Source organism: Mesocricetus auratus, unplaced genomic scaffold (assembly GCF_017639785.1).
Source record: "Mesocricetus auratus isolate SY011 unplaced genomic scaffold, BCM_Maur_2.0 Super-Scaffold_100007, whole genome shotgun sequence".
In the NCBI taxonomy this organism is placed as follows: Eukaryota; Metazoa; Chordata; class Mammalia; order Rodentia; family Cricetidae; genus Mesocricetus; species Mesocricetus auratus.
The window spans coordinates 19,117,720-19,129,734 of record NW_024429191.1 but is presented as its reverse complement, the minus strand read 5'-3'; positions in this window follow the sequence as shown (position 1 = coordinate 19,129,734).

Sequence of the window (12,015 nt, the reverse complement as noted above, 5' to 3'; positions counted from 1 at the left end):
CCGCGCTACCGTCTCGCCAGCAAGAACGACGCAGAACACTCGGATCCTTCTGCAGTAAAGCTTTAATGCATCTTGAGAGATAGATGATCAGCTTCTTAGAGGGAGACCCCAAGCTAAGAAACCCAGCCCCTTATATAAGCCTAGGAGCTCCGAGTGAGACGTGTAGAGCCGGGATTGGTGGTTTGCACATCACCCCAGATGACGCCACGGGAGAGGCACAGCTTAAACGGTTAACTCCAACTGACAGCAGATGTCAGCGCCATCTTCTAACGGTTAACTCCAACTGACAGCAGATGTCAGCGCCATCTTCTAACGGCAATAGCGATAGCGAGGGCGGCTCCTCACATCTCCCCTATTCATTTATTTTTGAAGCAATAGGACACCCACAACTTTGGAGTGGAGATAGAGGTCAAATCCCCATGTGCAAATTTGGAACATGTACAAAGCTCCTCTCCAGGGTCTTATCCCCAGAGGGAGCCCTGACCAGTCCGATGTCGTTTTTCTGGGGGAAGGAGATCATGACATAGAACCTTCATGCAAGATGACTTATCTCCCAGGAGAAAGTCGTTATACCGCAGACCTCTCCTGTGCAGTGCTTAGCCTTGCAACTCCTTGGGCTGCTGAAGCCTACCCACTCTATCCCGTGCAATGAGACTAGCCTCGTGGGGTGCAAGAGCTGGGAGGCCAGCGACCTATTGCTTTAACATGGTTAACCAAATGTCAGGGAGGCTCCGTGTTCTAAGGCAGCAAGTGCTTGTGCCACCACCACTTTGTCTCTTTTGTTTGGGCTCTGAGCTTACACACCATCCAAAGCATCAACACTATTCCACAGCAGAGAACTAGGCTAAATGATCCTACCCCCACCCATTCCTTAAAATAAGAAAATGCAGATGAAATCCAGGAGGAGAGGCCTTCCATCAGAGAAAGATCCAGATGCGTCGAATTCACTTGCAGGATCGCCATTCTCAACTCACGGAGTGTCTGCTCAAACTCAAAAGTCCAATTCTGTAATAAATGTTGAGACAGAGCTTGTGACAGGTTAGCTGCTCTTGTAAAATTCTCATATTGTACTGAAGTGACACAAAGGCCAGGCAACTTTTGTTCACATCCCAATTGGGCCATCTGCCACAATATATCCAATTGTTCCTGAACCAAATTAATCTGTTGGTTTACCAACATCAGGCCTCCTTGTATCTGAGAATTGGCAGTGGCCTGTTTATCTAGGACCATGGTCACAGTGGCCTATAGTTCATTAATGGTTTGAGTTGTCTGCACAGTGGCAGAAAGTGCAAGGGCCGAGGCGGTAACCGAAGCAGTAACCGCGGCGGTGGCTATCAGGCCCACAATAATAGCAGAGATCCCAAAAATCTCGCTTTTCCCTAAACAAACTCAAATTACTTGGCGTCTCAACAGGAACTGGAACAAATCGAGGCATGCGCATTACCAAAGCAAAAGGGTGCTTAATAGCATCCCAGCATAATGCATAAAAACAATTCTAAGCAGAGCAATTTATTTCTTTCTGATTCTTACCTAAGGTATCATTACTCACAACCCAAATAAAGGGCAGCTGAATAATTAGTTCTCTTAAAAGGGGTATACTTAACATTGGAGGAGGACCAATCAGATGATCCATAGCTCTGTCCCTCACTCAGACTGTTGCCTAATGCCCCTTTCCAATGAAAAGTAATCTGTCCCTTCTCACTATCATAGGAGAAAGATCAGTACAGCTTCCATTAATTCAAAAGGATTAGCATTAGATCTTTCTGGATCCATATGAATAAAATTATCCTTTAATGAAGAAATCACAGTAAAGCACAAGCTTCCTACTAATGACAAGGTTCTCTCATCCTGAAAACTCTGTATCTGAGGATCTAAAGGCAAAAAGGCAAGCCCCAACTCTCTATTAGTTGTGAAAAATCTAGGGAACACCTGGGCATTCTGCATCACTGGCATCGGTAGGGGAAGGTAGACATGATGGCCCACCGTAACTCTCCCATCATACTAGGAACCATCATCCCGAGTAGGAGAGTCTTCATCACCCACTTGGCCTCCATCCTTCTTATTCTGGAGTTGTGAAGGAGCTCTTCGAGTGAGTCTTTCAGGGATCCACAGGGGGTTTTCTTCCTCCTGTGGAAAAACACACACAGCTCCCCTGGATCTTATAAGAATAGGATCCGGGCCTTTCCAGAGATCAGTCAAGACATCTTTCCATTTTACCATTTCTTTTGGCCTATCAGGCTCTAAACTGTGGCGATCGGCCACAGTGTGGCCTTGGGCATCAGAGTTCAAGAAATTAAGGGTAAAAAGTGCCATGGATACAGCAACTCTTGGTACCGAGGGTAGAACATCCTCAATACTCCCCTTTTGTTTAATCAGATATGATTTGAGTGTACGATGGGCACGTTCCACAATGCCCTGTCCTTGAGGGTTATAAGGTAGGCCAGTTAGATGGGTAACATCCATTTGCCGACAAAACTGTCGGAATTTTTGAGAGGTATATGCTGGTCCATTGTCTGTTTTTAAAATTCTGGGTTTTCCCCAAGCACTCCAGGCCTCAAGGCAATGTTGAATCACATATGAGGCCTTTTCCCCTGTTAGGGGTGTGGCGAACATTACGCCAGAACAGGTGTCAACAGAAACATGAACATATTGAAGCCTTCCAAAAGAGGGAATATGAGTAACATCCATCTGCCACATCTGCAATGGTCTAATGCCACGTGGGTTTATTCCCATGTGGGGAGTAGGTAAGAATTCGCAGCAATTCTGGCATTGAGTAACAATTTCCCTAGCCTCTTTCCTGGATAGAGCAAAACGACGGCGCAAGGTCTCAGCCGTCACATGAAAGCGCTGATGGAATTCTTTTGCTGCTTGTGCATGGGTAGACAAGGCAGCGGCCACCAGCTTTGTAGCCTTGTCCGCTAAGTCATTCCCTAAGGACATGGGACCTGGGAGTCCAGAATGTGCTCGGACATGGGTAATGAAAACAGGAAATCTATTTAACAAGGCAGCTTGTATCTTCTGAAAGATGTTAGCAACTCTGCTGGAGGATCTTATTATTCCAGCTATCTCAAGGAGATTAACTGCATTAACCACATAAGAGGAATCTGATACAATATTGAGGGGTCCTGGAAAAGCCTCAAGAACCTCCAGTACTATCAGACATTCTACAACTTGAGGTGAAGTTTCATTATATTGTTTAGATATAACCCTATCCTTGACCACATAAGCTCCCATACCAGTTTTTGATCCATCAGTGTACACCACAGTCCCATCTGGGAGTGGGTCTTTAGCTGTCACTTGTGGAAACACTATAGCCTGGTTTAGGGCAAACTGTAAAATTGGATGCTTTGGAAAATGATTATCAATTTGTCCTGAAAAGGAAGTAACTAAAACTGCCCAATCACTAGATGTGGCTGCCAAGGTCTGAACTTGTGCAGCAGTATAAGGCACAATCAAGGAATCAGGATCCCTGCCAAAATGTGTAACAGCTGCTTTTATTCCGCGAAGCGAGCTGTGCAACAGCATCAGGGTACCAGTCAATAATCTTAGCAGGGGAAGCATTTGGATGAATCCAAAGTAATGGTCCATGTTGCCACAGGACTGCAGTTGGCAATTGAGCTGTCTTAAAAACACACAGATTAAAAGGTAGTGACTCCTCAATACGTTGTAATTGTGCTTCCTGTAAGGCCTCTTCCACCATCTGTAAGGCTCGGTGGGCGGCAGGGGTAAATTTTCTGGGTGAGGAGATATGAGGCTCACCCTCCAGGAGATCGAAGAGGGGTTTTAGATCAGCAGATGGAATTTTTAAAAAGGGCCTCAACCAATTTATATCTCCCAGAAGTTTCTGAAAATCATTTAATGTTTGTAAGTGGTCTTTGCGAATTTCTATTTTCTGAGGAACTATATTTTTGGGAGTAATCATTGAGCCCAAAAAGAGGCCTGTATCTGCAATTTGAACCTTTTCTGAGGCAATCTCTAATCCCCACTGTTTTAATTCAGCCACCAGCATGGGAAAAGCCTTTTGTAAAACATCTAACTCTTTGTGACAAATAAGAATATCGTCCATATAATGGATAACGATTAAAGATGTAAATTGCTTCCTAATTGGCTCCAAAGCCTCCTGCACATACAGCTGACATATTGTTGGGCTATTGGCCATGCCTTGCGGCAGTACCTTCCACTGAAATCTCTTGTCTGGTTCCATATGATTAAGAGAAGGGATAGTGAAGGCAAACCTTGGTCTATCCTGTGGGTAAAGTGGAATAGAGAAGAAACAATCCTTAATATCTATAATAATAAGCTTCCAATCTTGAGGAAGTGCAGAAAGCAAAGGAAGTCCTCTTTGAACAGGGCCAAAAAGATGCATCTGATTGTTAATGGCCCGCAGGTCATGGAGTAATCTCCACTTCCCAGATTTCTTCTTAATAACAAAAATTGGTGTATTCCATGGGGAGGTAGAAGGCTCTAGATGCCCCAGCCGTTCCTGTTCTTGCACTAATCTTGTGACAGCCTCTAATTTTTCAGAGGATAGAGGCCATTGAGAGACCCATAACGGCTCCTCTGTTTTCCATGGTATGGGTCGTGAAGCCTCAACGGCCCCTAAATAAAACCCAGTCCTTTTCTACCCCGATTTCCGTGTTGCGTAATGGGTTTTATTCTGCCTTGTTCTTGCCTACCCAAGCCTCTACCGTTTGTATACCCCATCTTTGCCATAATGGCTGATGCCTGGGGGGAGTATTCATTAGTTAGGGTCATGCCCATGGCTTGTAACACATCCCGTCCCCATAAATTTACAGGGAGTGGCAACACATAGGGGGTAAAACATCCCTGTTTGCCCTCAGCATTCCGCCAGGTTAAGGCTGAGGCACTGATGGCAGGAGAGGACTGGTATCCAAGACCTTGTAGAGAATGAGATGAAACAACAGTGGGCCAAGACTTCGGCCACCAATGGAGTGAAATAATGCTTTTGTCTGCTCCCGTATCCATTATCCCTTCAAATTCTTTTCCATTAATTAACAATTTTATTGTAGGTCTCTCATTTAGGGGTATAGCCAGATAGGCTGAATCACTTCCAGAAGATCCCATAGCCCTTTTTTGTAAAGTGTAGGTTTCTCCATCCCCGAGGGAGGGCAGCAACACCAGTTGTGCAATTCTATCTCCCTGCTTTATAGAAAATACACCCCGAGGGCTAGAACAGAGAACTTGAATCTCCTCTTTATGATACGGGTCAACAATTCCAGGATATATAATGAGTCCCTGTAAAGTTAAGGAGCCACGGCCCAGAATAAGCCCAATGGTGGCAGGGGGCAAAGGTCCAGGGGAATGGACTGGGACCGGTTGAACATTCATTTGGGGCATGAGTAAGAAGTCGGAGGCGGCACGCAAGTCCATTCCGGGGGTTCCTCGGAAACCTCTACTTCCTCTTGATTGCTTTTCTGAAATTGGTTCCCATATTTCTGAGGGCCCTGGGACCATGGGCCCCGTGACCCGTTTTTTGATTGGGGTACCTTGGGTTCTTCAATAGGGGGCAGAAGCCTCCCTTTTTACATCCCGGACTGACCTGCATTCGCTAGCCCTATGATAACCTTTACCACAACGATGGCAAAGCTCCAGTTCTCTTGTTCTTTCAGGGGATTGACAATCTTTCTTAAGGTGCCCCATTTTCCCACAATTAAAACAAGCTTTTCGATTAGATAAATCTCTATACCTGTGCGTTTGTAAAATGGCGGCAGCTAGTCCTGCATTGGTTAGGGGTCCCCCCAGCTCCCTGCACACTCTGAGCCAATCTTGTAAACCTTTGCTTTTGCGAGGGGCGATAGCCGCTCGACATTCCTGGGTTGCTTGTTCATAGACAAGTTGCTCAATCAGGGGCATAGCTTGTTCTGAATCACCAAAGATGCGACTGGCGGCCTCTGTCATTCTGGCCACAAAGTCTGAAAATGGCTCTTGGGGTCCTTGGACAATCTTTGTAAGGTGTCCACTGGACTCTCCCCTTTTTGTGAGGGCCTTCCATGCTTTAATAGCGGCGGCCGACACCTGACCATAGACACCCCAGATGTAGTTGGTTTGATTAAGGGCATGTTGACCCTGACCTGTCAGCATTTCAAATGTCCACTGCCTCTGATTCTCATCTTCAGCCGTGGCATTAACTCTAGCTTGTGCCTGGGCTGCATCATACCAGAGAGCCTTCCATTCCATGTATTGTCCCATGTTGGGAAGCACTGCTTTCACTGTCGTCTGCCAGTCAGTGGGAGTCATGGCAAAATTAGCAAGCCTTTCTACCTGTATTGTGGTAAAGTTAGCATTGACCCCATAATTACGAACGGATTCGGCCAATTCTTTGATTTGATTGTAATCTACAGGGGTATGTACTCTTCCGCCTTCCGCATTCTCGAATACTGGAAAAGCTACTTGTATTTTTCTTCGTTCCTCTAAAGGTAAAAAGGAGTCAGTACCAGTATTCAGCCGAAGCTCATACTGCGGAGGCGCTGAGGGGCGTGAGCCCGCCGGATTTATAGGCGGTGGCCTCACATTCATTTTTGTTTTCAGTGGCCGGTGTCTATCAGGGTGATATCTTTCTTCCTCATACCGTGCCACCTCCTCCTCTAGACCACCTTCTTCGCTAGAATACAGAGTGTCAGAATCAGAATTATCTAGCTCCAAGGCTTCTAGCTCTACTGTAGGGTATAGGCTAGATTCTGGCTTTTTCTTTTTCTTAGATTTGTTAGGGGGTGAATGATCACTCCCTTCTCTCTCTCCCCCCTTTCTTAACTTCTTGGGGAGGGCCTTTTTTCTTAGACATGTCTTTCCTTTTGCGAGCTCCCATTCTCTCACTCCGTTCAGTTTCTGACATGCTATCCTGAACTTCCTCTAAGGTTCCCTGACTTTCTATTATAGCAGGGTGACAGGCCTCATCCTCCAAGCAGTTTTTAACTAGCTTCCAAATGGCTTTGGTACCTGAGTGGAGATCTCCTTCTGCATGCTTCCTGTCTAGTTCTTTACCTAGCTTGTTCCATGAGGCCACAGTGAGGGACCCGGAACAAGCATACCATGGTGCCACTCTATCTACCTCCTTCACAAAATTTTGAAGTGTTCGTGGTGCAATTTTAAGATCTCTTTGTTTTAGCACAGTCTGTAGGGCAGTAACCACTGACTGTGACAACCCCATCGCGCTAGCGGCTTATCTAAAAAGCGGCGCTCAACTCCGTTACCAGACTGACAGCACCAGACTGACAGCACCAGACTGACAGCACCAGACTGACAGCACCAGACTGACAGCACCGTTCTGTCAGCACCAGCCACGATGAAGGAGAAGGACAAACAGGACTAGCACCAAAGCCTCCACTGACCCGTCCCACGGTGATGACAAACTAAGGCCAAAGTCGAGAAAGGGGTATTCAGGATAAAGCATACCTCTCTGAACTTACGTCCCTGCAGTTCTGAATCCGCCCCGTCTTCCGAGGGGTCTCCCGCGGCTCCGGCGATGTTGAAGAGTTCCCGGGTTTCGGCACCAGATGTCCCGCGCTACCGTCTCGCCAGCAAGAACGACGCAGAACACTCGGATCCTTCTGCAGTAAAGCTTTAATGCATCTTGAGAGATAGATGATCAGCTTCTTAGAGGGAGACCCCAAGCTAAGAAACCCAGCCCCTTATATAAGCCTAGGAGCTCCGAGTGAGACGTGTAGAGCCGGGATTGGTGGTTTGCACATCACCCCAGATGACGCCACGGGAGAGGCACAGCTTAAACGGTTAACTCCAACTGACAGCAGATGTCAGCGCCATCTTCTAACGGTTAACTCCAACTGACAGCAGATGTCAGCGCCATCTTCTAACGGCAATAGCGATAGCGAGGGCGGCTCCTCACAGTTATCCCTGTGAATTTCCTACCTTTTCCTCTGTGCCAGATTTCTGTAGACAAATTTTGTCATTGCTAGAGTATATACAGGGAATGTTCCTGTTGAATGATTTTTCTTGAGGAAGCATGAACAAGAATCTAGTAAGCCCACATAGGGCATTGTTGAGAAATAGAAGAAGCAATTCCTCAAGTTTAGCTTAGTGAACCAGTGAGTTTATTGTGGTTACCTACTGGGTTGTCAAAGAGGATTACTTATAGGAGTTTAGGTGACCCAAAGACAGATAGCTCACCAAGCAGCCCACCTCATGTTGAATAACAAACCATGAAAGCTGCATCCCTGAAATTCTTTGATTCAGTTTCACAGTTGGAGAGATCCCCCCCCAACCGATTTCCTCTTAGAAGTTATCTACTGTATTTATAACATTGGGAAGGGGTCTTGTGATCCTTAGCAAATTCATTAGCTACTTGATGCCCATGAATCTTCTTTCATGATTCATGATTCAATTTGGAGGAAAGAGATATACAACACCCACATGGTTGATGTGTTAAAGCTTGGTTCTAATCTTGGTATTAACGGGAAGGAGTATAAGGCCTAGTCCTTTCTCTTTTTCTCCTTTTATTTTCTGTCCAACCATGGGCTGGTTTTTTATTGTTGTTGTTTTCTTTTTTTCCTGTTTTCCGTTGATTGAACCACATTTGGCACACCCGTGTGACATGCAAATAGAGATGTGAAGTGAGCATGCTGGCACATTCTTTTCCGTTCTAACAGATCCTATTGTTGTAAACTCTCAGATATAGTCAATGTAAGTCTTAAGGAATAAAAAAACTCATGCTAGCTCTCCCATAACATGCACAAACAGAAAACTTATTTTTTAGAAATACTCATGACAGCAGAACTATGAAAAAAATTTCCTATATGTTTCTTGAAGGTTCTCAGGAATATATTGGATAATTGGATAATTTGTAGCTATTTCATACCAGACACAAAATGCTTTAAGTTTCCTTGATTTACACTAAATGTGTGAACAATTGTTTGTTTGTTTTGCCTCCCTAAGAATCATTGTGCAATCTTCTGTGTCACGTTTCCAAATATGCAAGTTGCTTAAAATAGAAAAACATATTTCAGGGTTTTTTATGTTAACAGCTCGAAGTATCATCTCTCAGCTCTCATCAGTATGTTGTCTCTCTGACTGTGTTTGATAAATATGTGTTCTCTCATGCCTCATGTGATTCTCTTGCCCCTAACAAGTAACTAAAACTCATAAAATCTGCCTAATGAAAACTGCTTACTGCACTCCACATTTTTTTTTTTGTTTTGAAAGAGACTATCACTGTGCAGAACAGGCTGGAACTCACAGAGATCCAACCGTCCCTGCACCTGCCTCTTGAGTAGAATGGTGGAATTAAAAATATGGGCCTCCATGCCTAGCCTGCTTTCTAGATCTTTTTATCTCCTGAAATTTAAACATTAAGGTCGGTCCCATGAATTTCTATTTGCTAATCAAACCTGACAGTGTGTCGATGTCTTATTACAACAGACTTATTAGCTTAAATCAGAAAATGTATGTATGCATACACACTCTGTACATAAAAGCATAGATATAGCAATTTACTGAAACAAACAATATTGGTACCTCTCCACCTCCTACATTCTGTCTGTAGCTCTCAGGAGGGGAGATGTAATAGGAGCCATGTTCTTTCAGAAAGTAAGAGACAGAAACAGAATCGTATATAATTAAAATGTTTACTGCATTTCCCATGAGATATAAGCCACTGACATTTTCCAGACCACAAGCCAAGAAATCTTAGGATTATACAGATGTCCTCAGCCACATACAGTTGCTGTGTGAAGAAAACCGAGCTTAGACATAGTTCAGAAAATATCGATTTGATAACCTTTCTTTAGAACTCGAGAAAAAAATGTTTGGTCTGATTATAATTAATGGTATGGTGAACATCTCATCTCTTCTGAAAGTAAATCAAAATCCACTTCTTTTTTATAGACCTTCAAGAATACTTGTTCTAATCTCTATCTGAATCTCCCAAAGCAAAGTTATGGATTGTGTCATTCCTTTCTTTGTCCTTCCATGTTTACTGAGGGCTCTATATATCTGTCTCCCACACTGACCCACATATACTATGTAATCAATAAGATATGAATGGTATCCTGACTTCAGCTTATGTAGTCTGCATTTATTCTTAATTTTCCATCAATTCATTCAAACAAATCTTATTCAACAGTTGCTTTGTTCCAGATGTCTTTACAGTAGTTGGTAACACAACAATAATCAAAGCCAAAAAGTAAAAACAAAACTAAAACGTCTATTTTCATGATGTTTATATTCTTATAGAAATAGGGACAAACAATAAATAAGAAATTAGGGGACTGTGCAATGTTTCTTTATAATGAACACCAGGACGAAAATAAACCAGGAGAAAAAAGAGTTCCATTGAAAAGATTAATTTGAGTCTTCACATTAAAGAATCGTCCTCATGCAAATCTTTGCTTCCTTCCTTCTGCGATTGCTGTTGCTCTCTTTCAGCATCAAGTTCAGATAACTGGCTCTCACAATAAGACAGATACCTGTGATTCCTCCCTCCAGAGATCAGTTTATTTCTCACAGTTCATGGTTCTGTGTAACCGCATCTTTGGAGTTTAAAACCATAAATTCTGGAGGGAAATTTATCAGATATAGGATGTACAATGGGAGTGGAATAAAAAGACACGTTAGGACAGTATGTTCTAAGGGGGATTGAAACAGTACATCCTGCAGGAAAGATGGTTAAGACAGGAAATAGACAATTGAAAATCACTTCAAGATATCCCTGAAACTTACCAGATTCTCTAAGTTTCCCCCTACCCAAGAGTATCTATGCAGTAAAGACTGTGAAGAGTTTCTCTCTAAGCCAGTAGTTCTCAACCTCTGGGGGTGCAACTCCTTTGGTGATCTAAAGAGCCTTTCACCAGTCACCTAAGATAACCTGCATATCATATATTTATAGCAAACTTCATAATAGTAGCAAAAAGATAGTTATTACGTAGCAACGAAAATAATTTTATGGTTGGGGATCACCACAGAATGAGGACCGTATTAAAGGGTCCTAGCATTAGTAAGCTGAGAACCACTGGTCTTGGCTGAAGTGCTTAGAAGAGACACAGACTCCGCAATGCAGAACACTTGCAGATCAGTGAAGCCATCTGAAAGGAGTAGCAAACAGCTTGATCCTTAGAAGAAATGCAGACCTGCCAAAATGCCTGGGAGAGGCTCACATCAAATGAGCAGTTGAGAAAGGACACCCTTCTACCTGTCAATCTGCCTCCAGACTATTTCCTATGCTCCAGGTTTCCAGCTTCCATCAGCTATCTCCTATGCAGGGCTGGGCTGTGGTGATGCAGGTGTATTTGTGTCATTTTTGCCTCTGTAAGCAATCCTTCAGCATATCATATAAGAACCCCAATAAAACTTACTGGGTTACCAAGTTGTACATGGTGTTATTCAAATATTGACTTGCTGTTGGATCCCTGCCTGGAGTAAAGAGATGTTGGTTGTCTCCCCAGGAATAGTGTCACACACATTTGTTATCTACCTCAAATGCAGTGAGGAGGACCGCAAAGAGCTCACTTTGCTACCAAATGCTTCATTTGCTATCAGTAGTAGAAAAGGAGTTCGTGTTGTCAGCCAGATTATCCAAGACTTCCTTCAACATCTTTTCTAAGAGACACATCTGTTGCTTTCCCTCATGTTCTTTGAAGATGGTACTAACCAATAGTGCCCCACTGTCTTAATTGGTGCTCTTTTGCAGTGAAGAGACACCATGACCAAGAAAACTCATAAAAGAAACGAGACCACACCTCCCAGTTCTTCTCAAGCAGTGTCACTCACGGATCATGAATGTAAAAATAAGAGTCTATGAGCATCGTTTTTATTCAAACCAGCACATTCCAATCCCTGGCACACCGAAGCATATAGCCATATCATAATACAAAAATGCATTTAGTCCAGCTTCTAAATCCCCGTAGTCTTCTGTAGTCTCAACACTTCTTAAAAGTGAAATGTTCAAAGTCTTTTCTGAGAATCAAGGCAATCTCTTAGCTTTAACCCACTGTAAAATCAAGATCTAAAAGCAGATCCCATGCTTCCAAAATATAATGGCATAGA